The sequence below is a fragment of the Dysidea avara genome, chromosome 4 (assembly GCF_963678975.1).
Source record: "Dysidea avara chromosome 4, odDysAvar1.4, whole genome shotgun sequence".
NCBI lineage: Eukaryota > Metazoa > Porifera > Demospongiae > Dictyoceratida > Dysideidae > Dysidea > Dysidea avara.
This window is the reverse complement of record NC_089275.1, coordinates 35582989-35596990: the sequence shown is the minus strand read 5'-3', so window position 1 is coordinate 35596990 and position 14002 is coordinate 35582989. Positions and strand designations below refer to the sequence as shown.

The following is a 14002-nucleotide window of genomic DNA, read 5'->3' as shown; positions in this document are numbered from 1 at the left end:
TAATTATAATATTTGTATATGAATATTACTTTATAATGAAAAAGTGAATTACAGCATTAGAATATTTCATTAAATGTTTTCCTGATAGATTAGTGTATCAATCATTTCTTACTTCTAAAGCCTTGAAATTACTTCAATATAAATAAGTTTAGATAATAGTCTTATACTCTTTTAGTTGGTTGTTTTACTAGAGTATTTCATTAAATGTGCTACCTGGATGCTTTATTAGAGTAGCATAATTAGTATTTATTAGAATTCCTGACAGATTAGTGCATGTCAACTTTTTTGAATTCTCTTACTTCTAAAGCATTGAAATTACTGCAGTACGCCAGCATCATGTCTGATATCTGTAAAAACCTATTATTAATTGCCACATCCCTAGGTAAAGCAATATACGTAAGAGCAATACAAGGAACTGTATTATAGTACCTCACTTACTATAAATGCACAATGCTTGCAATTGTGTTAAATCTATGTATTTAAGTAATGATGTGTATTAGTAATTAGTGTATGTGTGTATAGTTTTGTTCTTGTATCTGTTTGTGCTGTACTGTATGTGTTTTAGCTCTGGTAATGAAGAACGGCTCATGCTGATTACCAAGAGGATAATAATAAATCAAATCAAATCAAGCAATAGCATGCAAACCATGGTTAAAATTGCAGAGTTTTTGCTGCTACCATCCCAAAGGCATTTGATCTCTATTATAATTCTAGTGTAAAAGTACTGAATACAAAAGCATCTATATGTGACCAGATTTGACAAAACCAGGCTTCCACACACACATTGTAAAGGATCATAACTCAATGTAGGAGTGTGCTATCAGTATCACATTTGGATCTGTTATTGTATAATGCAATGACAGCATTGTGTGAAAATATTTGGTCAATAGCATACTGAGTTGTCAAGTTACAAGTAATTAAGGTCAAAGAATTGGATGTGTGTGGAATCCTGGTTTTGTCAAATCTGGCCACATTATGTGCTGTGGAAAGTAGAAACCAATGCTGAGCTACTACTAAAGGCACTGGAGAATCTTCCTAATGGTCATTGATAATGCTGCCATTTAGCTATATGTTTCCCTTAAAGTAATATGTCACAGTATGTACTATGTGGACAAGTTTTATAGTTGATGTGTACATGTAATAGCTGTATTCATTGACAACTTGTTGAAATTTTAATCTGAGGATAGTGCACACTCACACTCACACACATATTATACATCTGGTCACTTATTACCTTGAATTTTGGTGCAGATCAAGAGCCTATAATTATAAAGGTGCATTAGTATCAGTCACTGTACTAACTGTATGTGTGTATGTAGATGTAGTCTGATTAATTATTGTGTTTATGTATGGTGAGAGCACTGTCGAGAAGCAGTATTTTTATATTGAAGCAGTTTTCCTTTAAACAAACAACATTAACATACCACATTTGCTACAAGTCTGATTAATACAGTATTCACAGAGTGCTATTGTATAGGTTCTTAAATATTGATGATATATAAACTGTGTAGATTGTATATACAGATGTTCAGTCATTACAATGCTTAATAACCACTTTGTAAATTCTCCTGTATCTTATCTTCATCAAAATGTGTTAATCAATAACAGTTTAGCTTCCTGTTCTTTTCAAGTAAACGTGATATCACTTTACATCAAATTCTAAAACATCATGTGTTATGTTGTATAGACTAGCTATAGCTAGGTGTAATGTACACTGTGTTATACAGATACTTTAAATTTGTGGTGATATTATAAAGGAAGATATAGTTTTGGTTTGCCTCACTAAATACATATAACAAATCTGATGTAATAATAACTCAAGAAGGTGCATATTTTACTTATCACATTAATCCACTGTACTTAATATGACATTGATGTATGCACATAACATGATGCACACATGCACACAATGCAGGGAATTTTAAACGCACATACGTAATGGGAGACCCATATATATGTCTCACTTACTTAATGCATCTGATTTCATTCTGTAATTGATCTGAGCATTAAAAATTTAAATGATTGAGCATTTTGTTAACAGAATTCCAAATAACAGCTTGTTAAGATCACCTTATGTGCCATAATGTCTCATCAAACTATGGTAGCACATTTCCCACCAGGTGAAGGTGATAGAAGGTCAAATTACAGATTATTAAGATCACCGAATTCCAGACCCCTTGACTGTGTGGTTGCTTATATATTTGAACAAACAACTGTATGTAGGGATCAAGTTAGCTACCGCAGGTCTGGTATGTACTATTGTGTATCTTTGCACTAAGATTATGGCTCCATATACAGCTGTATTTACTAGTAAGATTTAACCTTCTGTTTGGTACCCAATCTGTCCATTATTTATATTTCACATGTTTGGTACATGAACAAATAACACCTTATCAAAGACATCTTTATTTATAGGATAAAATTTCACAAAGCAGATGCACACATTTCTGCTTGGGCAATGAGGCATAAATATTGTGGAGGAGTTGGTTAGTAGTAAACAGATTTTAACTGACAGGACCAAAATGTCAATGTTATTTGGCTGGACTTCATATGTGGGTGGCAAAAGCATTAGCTAAATTAGCCCATAAAAACCTATCTATCTACCTATTGGCTAAAATATCTCACAAAACAAAACCATTCTTCAAAGTAAACAAGGGCAGTCACTACTTTCAACAAAGACATCAATACTGATGAAGGTGCTTCCTTTACTTGACCAAATAACATCCTGTTAATGACATGCTATATGCAAATATCTCTTCACTTAACATGGTTTCTATCTATAATATCTACACAATGATTACATTTAAATCAGCTGTTCTGTAAGTACACATAACCTGTAAGCAGTTATAGGCAAGGCTCAAAATGCTTACACAAAATTAATATTGGAGAGTGGTCATAGACTCATAGTGTAAGGTAAACATACAGAAGATACTAGTGGCTTTATATCTTGAAATGCATTGCTAAAACTGTTAGCAAGCAATGACAACACAGTCACTAGCCTATAACACAAATTTTCTCTCTAGTTACGTACGTAGCTAAAATAATGTGGAAGCAAATATTTATAATAGTACTGTATGTACAGTATTAGAGCTGCAACACACATACTGTAGCTGTGATGTCTGTTAATAGCGTATAAGGAGTTATTTACTTATTTGATTTGTGAACTTGAAGTTTGTAAGAGCCCAACTTCAGTCACAATTTTACTATAATGGTGGCTACATATGTGTACAGTCAGTGCACAGTATAATGTACTGTACATGATATTACAATAAGTTGTTTATATAAACTTGCACCACAAATTCAATTATTATTAAGGTCTTGTTTCTTAAGTGATATGTAGGAGGAGATGATAGCTTGGTTTACTGCACTTTATGACAAGTATGAGCTATAATCACATTGTACTTTGTCCATTTCACATAATTGATAAATCTGCTTATACTACATCTGTAGTACATATGTGCACATAACATCTTATTGCTTAACATGCCTGATTTTTATTTGTTGACTAGGGGAAACAAAGGATGGGGCATACACAGCTTGAAAATGCATCACAGGCAATGATCAAATACCACAAAATCCTTGAGTTCAATAAATAATGGATGTAATTATAATGGTGACCAAACCACTTAGGTACCAACAAAGTGATCCATTATGATATAATTGTTAATACATGTCCTACATAGGTAGAGCCAAGGATGAATGTTGAAATATCACAAACTATAACCATGCATACAGTGTATGTATGATGCTCCCACAATTCTATAACACCTAATGTAAAACTGAAACAACCTGCAGTATAAAGGCAGTGGGCTGCTCATCTAGAATTCAATGGCAGTTTTATTTATGTTGTATATAGCACCCTTGGAATTCACACCTCCTTGCCTATCATGGTAGAATTACCAACCAAAGTGGTGTATTATGGTTACATGATACAAGTACTTGTATTGTGGTTTTAGTTCTTGTTCAACATACATGTAGCTACAGTTCAAGCGCAATGCGTAACAAGGACAACAGATTATCAAAAATGTTTATAGTGTGAATATACATACTCTACACTACAATAAAATGTGTATTTGTGTGTATGTGATATGCTCTAAATGTGTTGTACATGTACATGGTGTGCACTCCTGTGGTGTATGTGATGTGTGGGAGATGATAGTTCACATTTGCCTCAATAAATAGCAATTGTGGACTATCATCTCCTACACATCATATACCCCACCTAAGTACATTTTATGCATATCACATTTAGAGCTCATCACATGCACAAATATGAATTTTATTGTAGTGCTAGCAACACCTACAGTAGTTCACAATAACACACGCTCATATAATAAAATAACTTTTAGTGTGTAGCTCAATGACAGAGCATGTCTTAACATGTCATTGCTATGCATGACCCAGACATATTATAGACTACACCCATGCTTGAAAGCTTGATATTGTAATAAAAGGTGCCAGTGCAGTTAATGTTCCATTACTGAATGATAATGTAAATTCATTTTACTAATGCGTCATGTGACATATGTCATTACTTATTATGTTGTCTACCATGAAATTTTTGAACACAATAAATTTGTAACTGTACATGTGTATTGTCAAGTTCAATTACAAATAAAATAATGCTACATCAAATGTCTAAACCAAATGCTAAGTCTATACATCAATAGGCCTAAAAACTAGTAATATGTTTCTAACACTATATTACACTTTACCAACAGTGTTTTAGTTCAATAGTCCAAGAAACAGTGGATAAATTTAAGCATTGCTTTCAAGGTAGGCAAAAATGACATCAAGGAATTCATCCATCACATCAGGGTGTTGACCAGTGAGCAGCCATCCATCAACATACGTATTCACAAGACCAACTCCACCTTCTTTGTACTGTATTATCCCACCAGCATTGATCACATCATCTATGATGTTAGATGCACATGTAACTTTCTTGCCTTTTATGACTTCTGGAGCACAGACAAAAGCCCACAAGCTATGACATATAGTTGCAGTAGTTTTCTGCTTTTCAGCAAGTTTACGCACAAGCTGGACAACAGGGCTGTTGTTTGGATCACCTTGTTTGGGGTTAGGTTGGTATCGTAGACGGTCCATGCAGTATCCACCAACAAAGAAAAAGCAAGCATAATCATCAAGGTTTTTCATGACAGTGCCAATGTCAGTGTAAACACGGATTGGATCATAATGCTCATTACCCTGAAACTCTAGAAATGTTTGATCCCACAAGTAAGAGACCAACTCCATCTTGTACCCTTCAAGAGGAAGCCTTTTCTCCAATGAACGTATCTCTGTTTCATCAAAATGTGATTCAACAATAACAGCAAATTTTTGTGGGTTGCGCTTAGGGATACTTGGTGCAGGTGGAGAAGGCAAAAGATGATTGACAATGGCCAAGGTGACCTGGATGTTGACATGATTACCCTCCATGTGTTTTGGTAAGGTAACCTTAAGGCTGAAATCAGTTAGTGGCTCAACTATTGGCTTTTCAAGACCCCTCCCTGTAATTATTGCCTTGGATTTCTGGAAATCAACTGAATCATCTGCAAAGAAATCTGGGCTTACTGAGATACTCAGCTTTCCACCTGGTGGAACTTCTGGTGAAAAGTAAAGTGTTATTGGAGTGTCAGGGTTGTTGTAAAGAAGGGTGTAAAGGTGAGCAAGGTAGCACAATTCAAAAATGTGGTATCCTGATTTAGCATGGCCTCCTTTGTCAGCATACATCCCAGTCATAACAGGAGTACCAATATCATTGGTGCGGAAATAGATGCCTCCACGATCCAAGTCAACAAAATAAGCACAGTAAAAGGCAGACATCGAAGCAGCCAGTTCCCTCAATTCCTTCTGTTGCTCAAAATTTTTAGCGGTCCTCATCTGGATGAGATAAGCTAAGATACCTTGCTCTTGTTGCCAGAAATCTTTAGTATTGAACCAAGTGAACATAAGATTGTATCCATTTTTGGGATGTCGCTCAACTGCATCATAGCAGCCACCACGGAACTTATCAACACCACCAAGCTCATCCATGGCATCAGCCAGCTCTTTAGCTAAAGCATAACATTTATCACGAACCTTCTTTCTCTTAGTGTCAGTGTCTTTAGGATACAGCTTATCATTACCTTTTGTATCTAAGTAAAAGGCAACACGGGTGAGGTTCCAAGCAATCTTAAGGTTGTGTCCAATAATGCCACGGTCTTGTTGCCAGCTATAAGTGAGGTCAGGTGTCCAGTCACGAAGAAATCTCTCATAGACAAGTGGACTTCCATCATTTGCTGGGAAGTGTGTGCAAATGTCGTCAGTGATATCGAGAAGCATTTTGTGAAGCCTGGTGGATTCCTCCACATATTCATCTCTTCCAGACAAGGAACAGATGAGGTTTATCAGATATGCAGGGACATGGTCTCCAACCGAATTCCAATTTTTCTTAGATTGATTGATGCCCAAAGCTTCAGAATTAGGTGATAGAGTATCTGGGTCTAGATGAGAAAAATAACCGCCATCTTTTCCTTTGTCTAAGAAATACTTATCAAAAGCATCAATGGTGTCCATTATGTCCTTCAACGCATCCACATCCCCAGTAATGCGGTAATACATAGTAATGCCTGCAAGGGAATAGATCTGCTCGTAAAGAGGAATCGTGCCTGCATCGTCGCCATCTTTGGAAGGTAAGTGAACGTTTGTACCGTCGCAGTAAGCTGCCCAAAGAACGCATTTTCCGTCGGGCATTACAATTCTAAAGGTGTTTCGCTGATATTCCACTCCTGCACGAAGTGCATCGAGGTACTTCTGCTTGCCCGTAAGCTGATAAGTAACAGCAAACCCGTAAAGGAGACGAGACATCACAGCACATTCTTGATTTGGTCCTTTCGGCTGGTAAAGTTCGTTCAGGTCCGTTCTGTATTTAGTAAAATCGATCACCCCGTCGGAGAAAAAATTGTTGAACCACGTATTGCCTTGAGCTGTTATCATGTTCACCCACCATAGCGGTTCCTCAAACATGTATGGACCTTTGGAGTCGCTGATTTTCATTCCATCTTGGCTGTACAGAAGGTAAACCGTGCGGATATCTACTCTTCCAGACATTCCATTTCGGTGGTATATTCCTTCAATTAGTACACGAGCTCCCACTGTAAGGTATTTTCTTATTTTTGCAGAAATAGAACCGTCGTCATTTTCAACTGAGCCGTATCGGTCATAACTGCCGAAAAGGTTGGGAAGCGGTCGGTACCACACTTCGCTATTCGGGTAGCAGTAGAAATCGTCCCCGCTGCGCACACGTATCTTAAAGCAACCTTCATCGGGGTACATTTCGGTCACATATCCAAGTAGGGTATAGTTCTGCATAAATTGACGAGCCATTGCAGGATGAAAAGGGAACTGCAGACTATGTTTCGCGGCAGAGACAGAAAACAACGAGTGATGATCTAGAGCGCGTCTTCGCTTATATACCAGCCCTGTGGTCATGCACATACTGCAGATTTTCATCTCCACTTATAATTTATGTGACGCATGCGCACACAAGGTTTAAAAATATTTCGTTTCGCGGAACAGGTTGCTGATGTCTGGAACCAAGATCCCGAACTTATTTAGTGAAACGTATCATTAAGTTATACGTCCTGTGTGCTCATGGTCACGTAATTTTTAATGCTTTGTACAATCAGCAGTACCGGAATTTTCTAGTCCGTTTTCCTATTACAATTTACGCATGCGCTTACAAGCCAGTTGGCTGAAGGGTCTTTCGCGGTTGATAAAGACCACGACAAGTAATGGTTTCAACACATTTACAATTAATTATCCATTGTAATGGGACACACAGTGATTGAAATCTTACAGCAGATTCTCCGTTTAAAAATTGCGCTACGTATGACACATTAAATCAGTGTGTTAGGCGCAATCTGTGAATTTGCGCAGTTTATAAATTGCGCTGCGCATTTTGTAAATTCATAAAATGCGCAACAATTTATAAATTGTTGCGCAATTTGTGAACTACCGTAAGAGCTGCGCATTTTATGAACTCTTTGGATTCTGGTCCATTCAGTGTACCGCCATTACGTTCTTGGCTGATCAAGTGCGTATTATGGCTGCTTTCAGAGAGGTGTAATAAGCCCCACAGATTGGGAAGTTTACTGCTCTGCCCACAGATTGGTAGATGGCATGGATTGCAAATGATGCTACCAATAATTATCGTGTTTACGCCTGGTTATTAATGATTCTAATGGTCTAATGTGATCCAATTTTTTTCATTTTCTTTTATATAACTTTAATAAGCCCCTTGATAGCTATATGTTTACTACAAGGAACATGGGTCAAGACGGTTCCGCTTCCTCTGTATTGACTATCTCTCCCTCCAAGGTTCCTTTGCGTACTCTGCAGTTGGATTGGATAAGGTGCATTCTGTCTGATCAAGTTCCTGCATGGAGCACACATCCAACACCACGCCCCTGATGTACTAGATAGAACACAATATTTATATTCAGTATAGCTAGATCTAATTGATTTTTTAATATTCAAATTCAGCTTGTGACTAAGTTACAATCTTAACTTGGAATTAGCTCCAATACAGCAGTTAGCTATACACAAACACAGGCCCATTCTTTGAACAGCATGGCCCTACAAAGTTAAAACTGTTTTCGTCCTGTGAGATTGTCACTTCATGCCTTCTTAAGCACTGTCTGTGGTACCCCCATGAGCAACTATTGCACCTGACCTACAGAGTTCACACACATAAATACAAGATTCGTTAATGTAACTAGAGCTTACCAAGGGAGTTGTATCATCATCCACCAAACCAATCATTCCACAGGAATGGCAATAGTCATTCAATGGTTCTAAATAAACAAAAAAATATATATATTTTCTCCACAGGATTATAATTATCACAAGGCATTGACTTCTATTGATGCACTATACTACGTAAATGCATGTGAACACCATACTGTTGACCTGGATGTCAAACCAATGCATGCATGCTCATAAGTTTTGTCTACAATGTTTAACTTTTTCATACTGCAATTTCATTCTTTCAGCATTTTTTCGGTACTCTAAGTCTGCTGCCTCCCGAATTGCCTTATGGCGATCACAAGTAGTGAGGTGATCATATGATTTTTCACTGTGTTTTGACTAATAGAATAATAACATATTGCTATAAACATAAGGGCATTGCTGAAATCACATAGACAGAACACCAAACACTACAGTTATAACAAAACCTCCATGCTTAAACAACTTAATTGATAAAAGAAATATAGGCCTCACACAATAAGGACAAAGATTTTCACTGAAACTAAACATTTTCACTTCTTGATATGAAAAAACCTTGATCTCACAGAATGTATTTATACATGGCTTGTGTAGTTATAACTAGGAGGTTTCACTGGTCAAAAAAGCTATAGCAGTCTACACAAAATTGGTAATGATTTGTACCTCTGAGACTCCGACTCCATGTGATCAGGTGGTGATGACGTATCATCTGTAGGAGATGCTATAGGAGATACAATTTGATTTGACATTGGTTTGTCAGGTAACAGTGGTGGCACACTTTGACATGCTTGCTGTGGTGACATCCTTGAGCTAGATAGTGGTGATGCACTTCTACTTGGTCGCTGTGGTGACATCTTTGAGCTAGATGGTGATGTACTTCTACTTGGTTGCCGTGGTGACATCCTTGAGCTAGATGGTGGTGATGCACTTCTACTTGGTCGCTGTGGTGACATCTTTGAGCTAGATGGTGATGTACTTCTACTTGGTCGCTGTGGTGACATCCTTGAACTAGATGGGGGTGATTAACTTCTACTTAGTCGCCGTGGTGACATCATTAAGCTAGATGGTGGTGATGTACTTCTACTCAGTTGTTGTGGTGACATCCTTATAGATGTTGGTGGAAACACAGTTGGTGGTAATTCATCAAATAGCAGTGACACATCATCTAGTTGAAAGCGCCACATGATTTTTTTACATCACTATTGAACCACTAACCATCTTTGATAAGATCAGTTAAATCCTCTTCCATTATACAATGGTCAACTCCTTCGGGAAGTTCAGCAAATGGGGTTAACCTTGGTGGCTGGCCAAACACCACTTCATATCAGCTTTGTTTTAAAGTGCAACACACTTGAACATTTAAATTATCTGCAAGGGCACATTACATATTAGTTGGGCTCATACTAGTACTTACATTGAATACATGGCAGCCAGTCAGTCCAAGATACACAGTTGGAATCCTTGTGCTCACATTTAAATGCTTGCAACTGCATTTCTACAAGATGGTTGCCCTTTTCAATTAAACCTTGTGACTGTGAATGGCGAGGTCTACCATTGATTATTGTCACTTCTCCTGGCCACGACTTCAATATCTCTCTAATAACGTCATTAACAAATTCCCTTCCATTATCTGACTGCAATATTTTGGGGAGCCCAAAATATGGGAAAACCTTGTGCACAAGCCCACTAGCTACTTCAATGGCACTCTTGTTTATCAGTGGCCATAGCACGTGAAACTTTGACCAGTGGTCCATGTAATGTGCAATGTAGCAATAAAAATCATCTGGCATGTGCCTCATATCTATCAAATCAATCTAAAATAAGCAAGATTGAATAATCCTCTATGTAAATTATACTCTCTCCCACAACAAACCTGACAACGTGTTAAAAATCCTGATGAAATGATTGGCTTCAAAGGAGTAGCACAATTCTGTGGCTGCTTCAGCTGGCAAATATGGCATGTGCTACAAAAATATTGAGCTGCCTCCCTTGGCAAACCTTCATACATTCTTTGGACCTACAATAGTAACACAATTAGAAATTATGATAATTGTGGGCAAGTTTGTTAAATACACATACTTAAGAATGCCGGGAAATATAATTAGACATACAAACAAAAGTGGGCAAAGTGTGAAATAGGTACTGCTATCAAATACTAAAGAAAATAAATGGCGCCTCCCAGAATGTTGTAGTTGAAAACCACACAAATACGAGATGAAAATGAGTTTTGAATAGTCTTAGTGTATCAAACATCAATCCTGTATTTTTAAAAATCGTCAAAACCCATTTTTTGTCTGCCTGACTGTCTGTCTGACTTGTCACATGTCAGAGGCCAAACCAAAGCAAGCAGTACATGGCCACCACAATAACAAACTCACGGATAAACCTTTCTGGTTCTGACAAGTGTCTGTTTTCTGTTATATTACATGATCATCTCCTTCATGCAAGGAAACCATAATAATAAGGTGTTAAATTTCTGTATAGACACTTTCCTTAGAAGAACAAGTCAAACAACTATTTGACATTTAAACGACTGACAGATACAATACATGTAGCTTCAATGATACAATGACATGACTGGACCACACTCTTAAACAATCAGAACACATACATGCCACACTTCAGAGCCACACAATTATGTCCTTTAATTGCAGTCAGCTGCTGTTGAAAACAAAACAATGGGAACTGCACTCCTATACCTTTAAGTATTGAAATCAAGACACTCTAATAAAGCAGTCATAGCCAAATGTGTATAACATAGCTATGCCATAACAAGAACAGTTAACACACTAGTGCAATCAGAAACAAGTTGATGTTGTGCTACTTCTAAAAACCAAGCACCATGCAGCTAGCTAACTCATCTGGAATTAACCATTACTATTTTACTATTTTAACCAATTCGTTATATCCCTGATAGATATATGCCAATATATTATGGTCAACATCCAAACCAAATTTTCAAACTCTTCTAAAGTAATGGCTATGAATATAAGCACTTGTAGTCAGTATATTCACTGTTCAAATTGATTTCTTTGCTAAATTTTCTACTGTGTAGCACTATATTCCCAAAACTACTTCCACAATAGGCTAAAACATTAGTTGATCATCTCAGCAAAAGCCTGCATTGCACGCACGTAATGATTTCTTTTATTATCTCAGTATTATTTCCAACTCAGTACTCCAAGGAATGGGCTCACATGTTTAGTTACAAAATTAAATTAAACGTGGCTTTAATATAAACATAGGACCACCCCATCTTCACTCTATTATGCAGTCTCAGTGACCAAAAAACTTGGTGACACTTTAATAATATGACAGCATACACAATTCCCATACCTCTGCAAGCGTTTTCTTGTAGCCTACACGCCCATTTTCCGTTGAGTGCACACGCTCTAATATATCAAAACTTCTCAGCTGTTGCCACTATGCGATGATGACCAAAGACAGTTTTGTCATTATCATTCTGTAATATAGTTTTGTGAAGAGAGGCACAAAAAACCATCATTTCTTACTCTTTGCTTGGCTGGCAGACATAGGACATTTTCTAACTTCAACTGTGGAACAATATTCCTCATCTAACTCCAACAGAATTTATAAATTTATCTCAAGCCTTAAAAACAATCGGTCTATTCCAGCAGCCATGTCGCTTGACTCTGATTCTTGTGATGATGATCTTGGTATAGCCAATGGTTTTAATAAATACTTTCACTCAGTTTTTACCAAAAGTTTTATGGACCAACCACAGACTGCAGACAACCCTTCTGACATACCTGCTATGTCCTCAATTGATATCCAACCTGAGGAAGTTTTTGAATGTCTGTCTTCCTTGGATGCTAGTAAAGCAGCTGGGATTGATGCCATGAGCCCTGAGGTACTGAAACAGTGTGCTGGTCCAATTACTCCTATTGTCCATCATTTAATTAACTTGTCCATCACTTCATGCTCTCTTCCTAGTGAGTGGCAGACTCATCTTATAGTTCCCATACACAAGTCAGGTCCGAAGACAGACATCAAAAATTATCGTCCAATTTCACTGCTTTGTATTCTTTCAAAAATTTTGGAAAGATTAGTGTACAACAAGATAGTTGACAAAGTAATCAAGCTTGTTACACCATTACAATTTGGTTTTGTTAGAGGCAGGTCATCATTACAACAACTACTCCTCTTTATCAACTCTGTAATTGAAGCACATGAATTATCCACTCCCATTGATGTAATATATCTTGATATAAGAAAAGCATTCAACTCTGTTCCCCACAGTGACTTATTGACCAGGTTATGGTCCCTGGGAATTCGTGGTGACCTGTGGAATTGGTTTCAGGCTTATCTTCTCAACAGACAGCAACGAGTACGTATTAATAATTTTATTTCAGAGGTGCTACCTGTGTTATCAGGAGTACCACAAGGCAGCATCCTTGGTCCTCTTTTGTTCATTCTTTACATCAATGATTTTCCTTCGCTATTAAAAGAATTACTGCCCTTTTTATTTGCTGACGACACCAAGTGTATACATACAGCTAAGACTGCTGAAGACTTCAACATTATACAAGAGGACCTTAACATAGCCAGCAACTGGTCCGTGTTGCGTAATTTATCATTTAATTGCTCCAAATGTGCTGTTTTACACTTTTGGTGCAACAATAATAGTACGGCTCAGTACTTCCTCAAGAATAACAATATTGAATCGACAGAACTGATTAAAGACCTTGGGATCATGATATCTACTGACCTCTCCTGGTCTGCTCATTGTAATATGGTTGTGTCCAGAGCCTACAAACAGCTAGGCTTAATCCATCGTAGTTTTACAACCAACTGTACCTTGACAAAGAAACAATTATACATCTCCTTGGTGCGTTCTCAACTTATGTACTGCTCCCAAATCTGGCGACCCAATCTTGTTCAAGATATCCAGCTTTTGGAAAGGGTTCAGCGGAGAGCCACAAAGTACGTTCTTAATGATTATACTTCATCCTATAAAACTAGACTATTAAAGTTGTCGATGCTTCCCCTCATGTTTACTTACGAACTAAATGACTTATTATTTTTTATTAAATCCATCAAGAATCCATCTTTACACTTTGACATCTCCAAGTGGGTCCATTTTAACAGCAATAGTTCTACAAGATCATCAACCCATTCCAAGCTAGTTCATAATTATACGAAATATAGCACCTCCCGCCACTTTTATTTTAACCGTTTACCACGTTTATGGAATGTACTGCCACCTTTAAAT

At 37.3% G+C, this 14002-nt stretch overlaps 1 long non-coding RNA gene across 3 annotated transcripts; it reads right to left on the bottom strand.

Moving 5' to 3' along the window:
- Window positions 1–8501: 8501 nt before the first annotated feature.
- Window positions 8502–12916, bottom strand: LOC136254837 (uncharacterized). 3 transcript variants are annotated; one of them, XR_010700798.1, is made up of 9 exons: window positions 12282–12916; window positions 12106–12232; window positions 10643–10786; window positions 10184–10583; window positions 9985–10137; window positions 9548–9934; window positions 9433–9490; window positions 8770–8837; window positions 8502–8716 (listed from the first exon to the last, which is right to left on the bottom strand). It is a non-coding gene; the product is annotated as an uncharacterized lncRNA (long non-coding RNA). The 3 variants fall into 3 exon arrangements; XR_010700797.1 differs by having other exon boundaries at window positions 12106–12912; XR_010700796.1 differs by lacking the exons at window positions 12106–12232; window positions 12282–12916 and having other exon boundaries at window positions 10643–10961.
- Between the last annotated feature and the right edge of the window lie 1086 nt (window positions 12917–14002).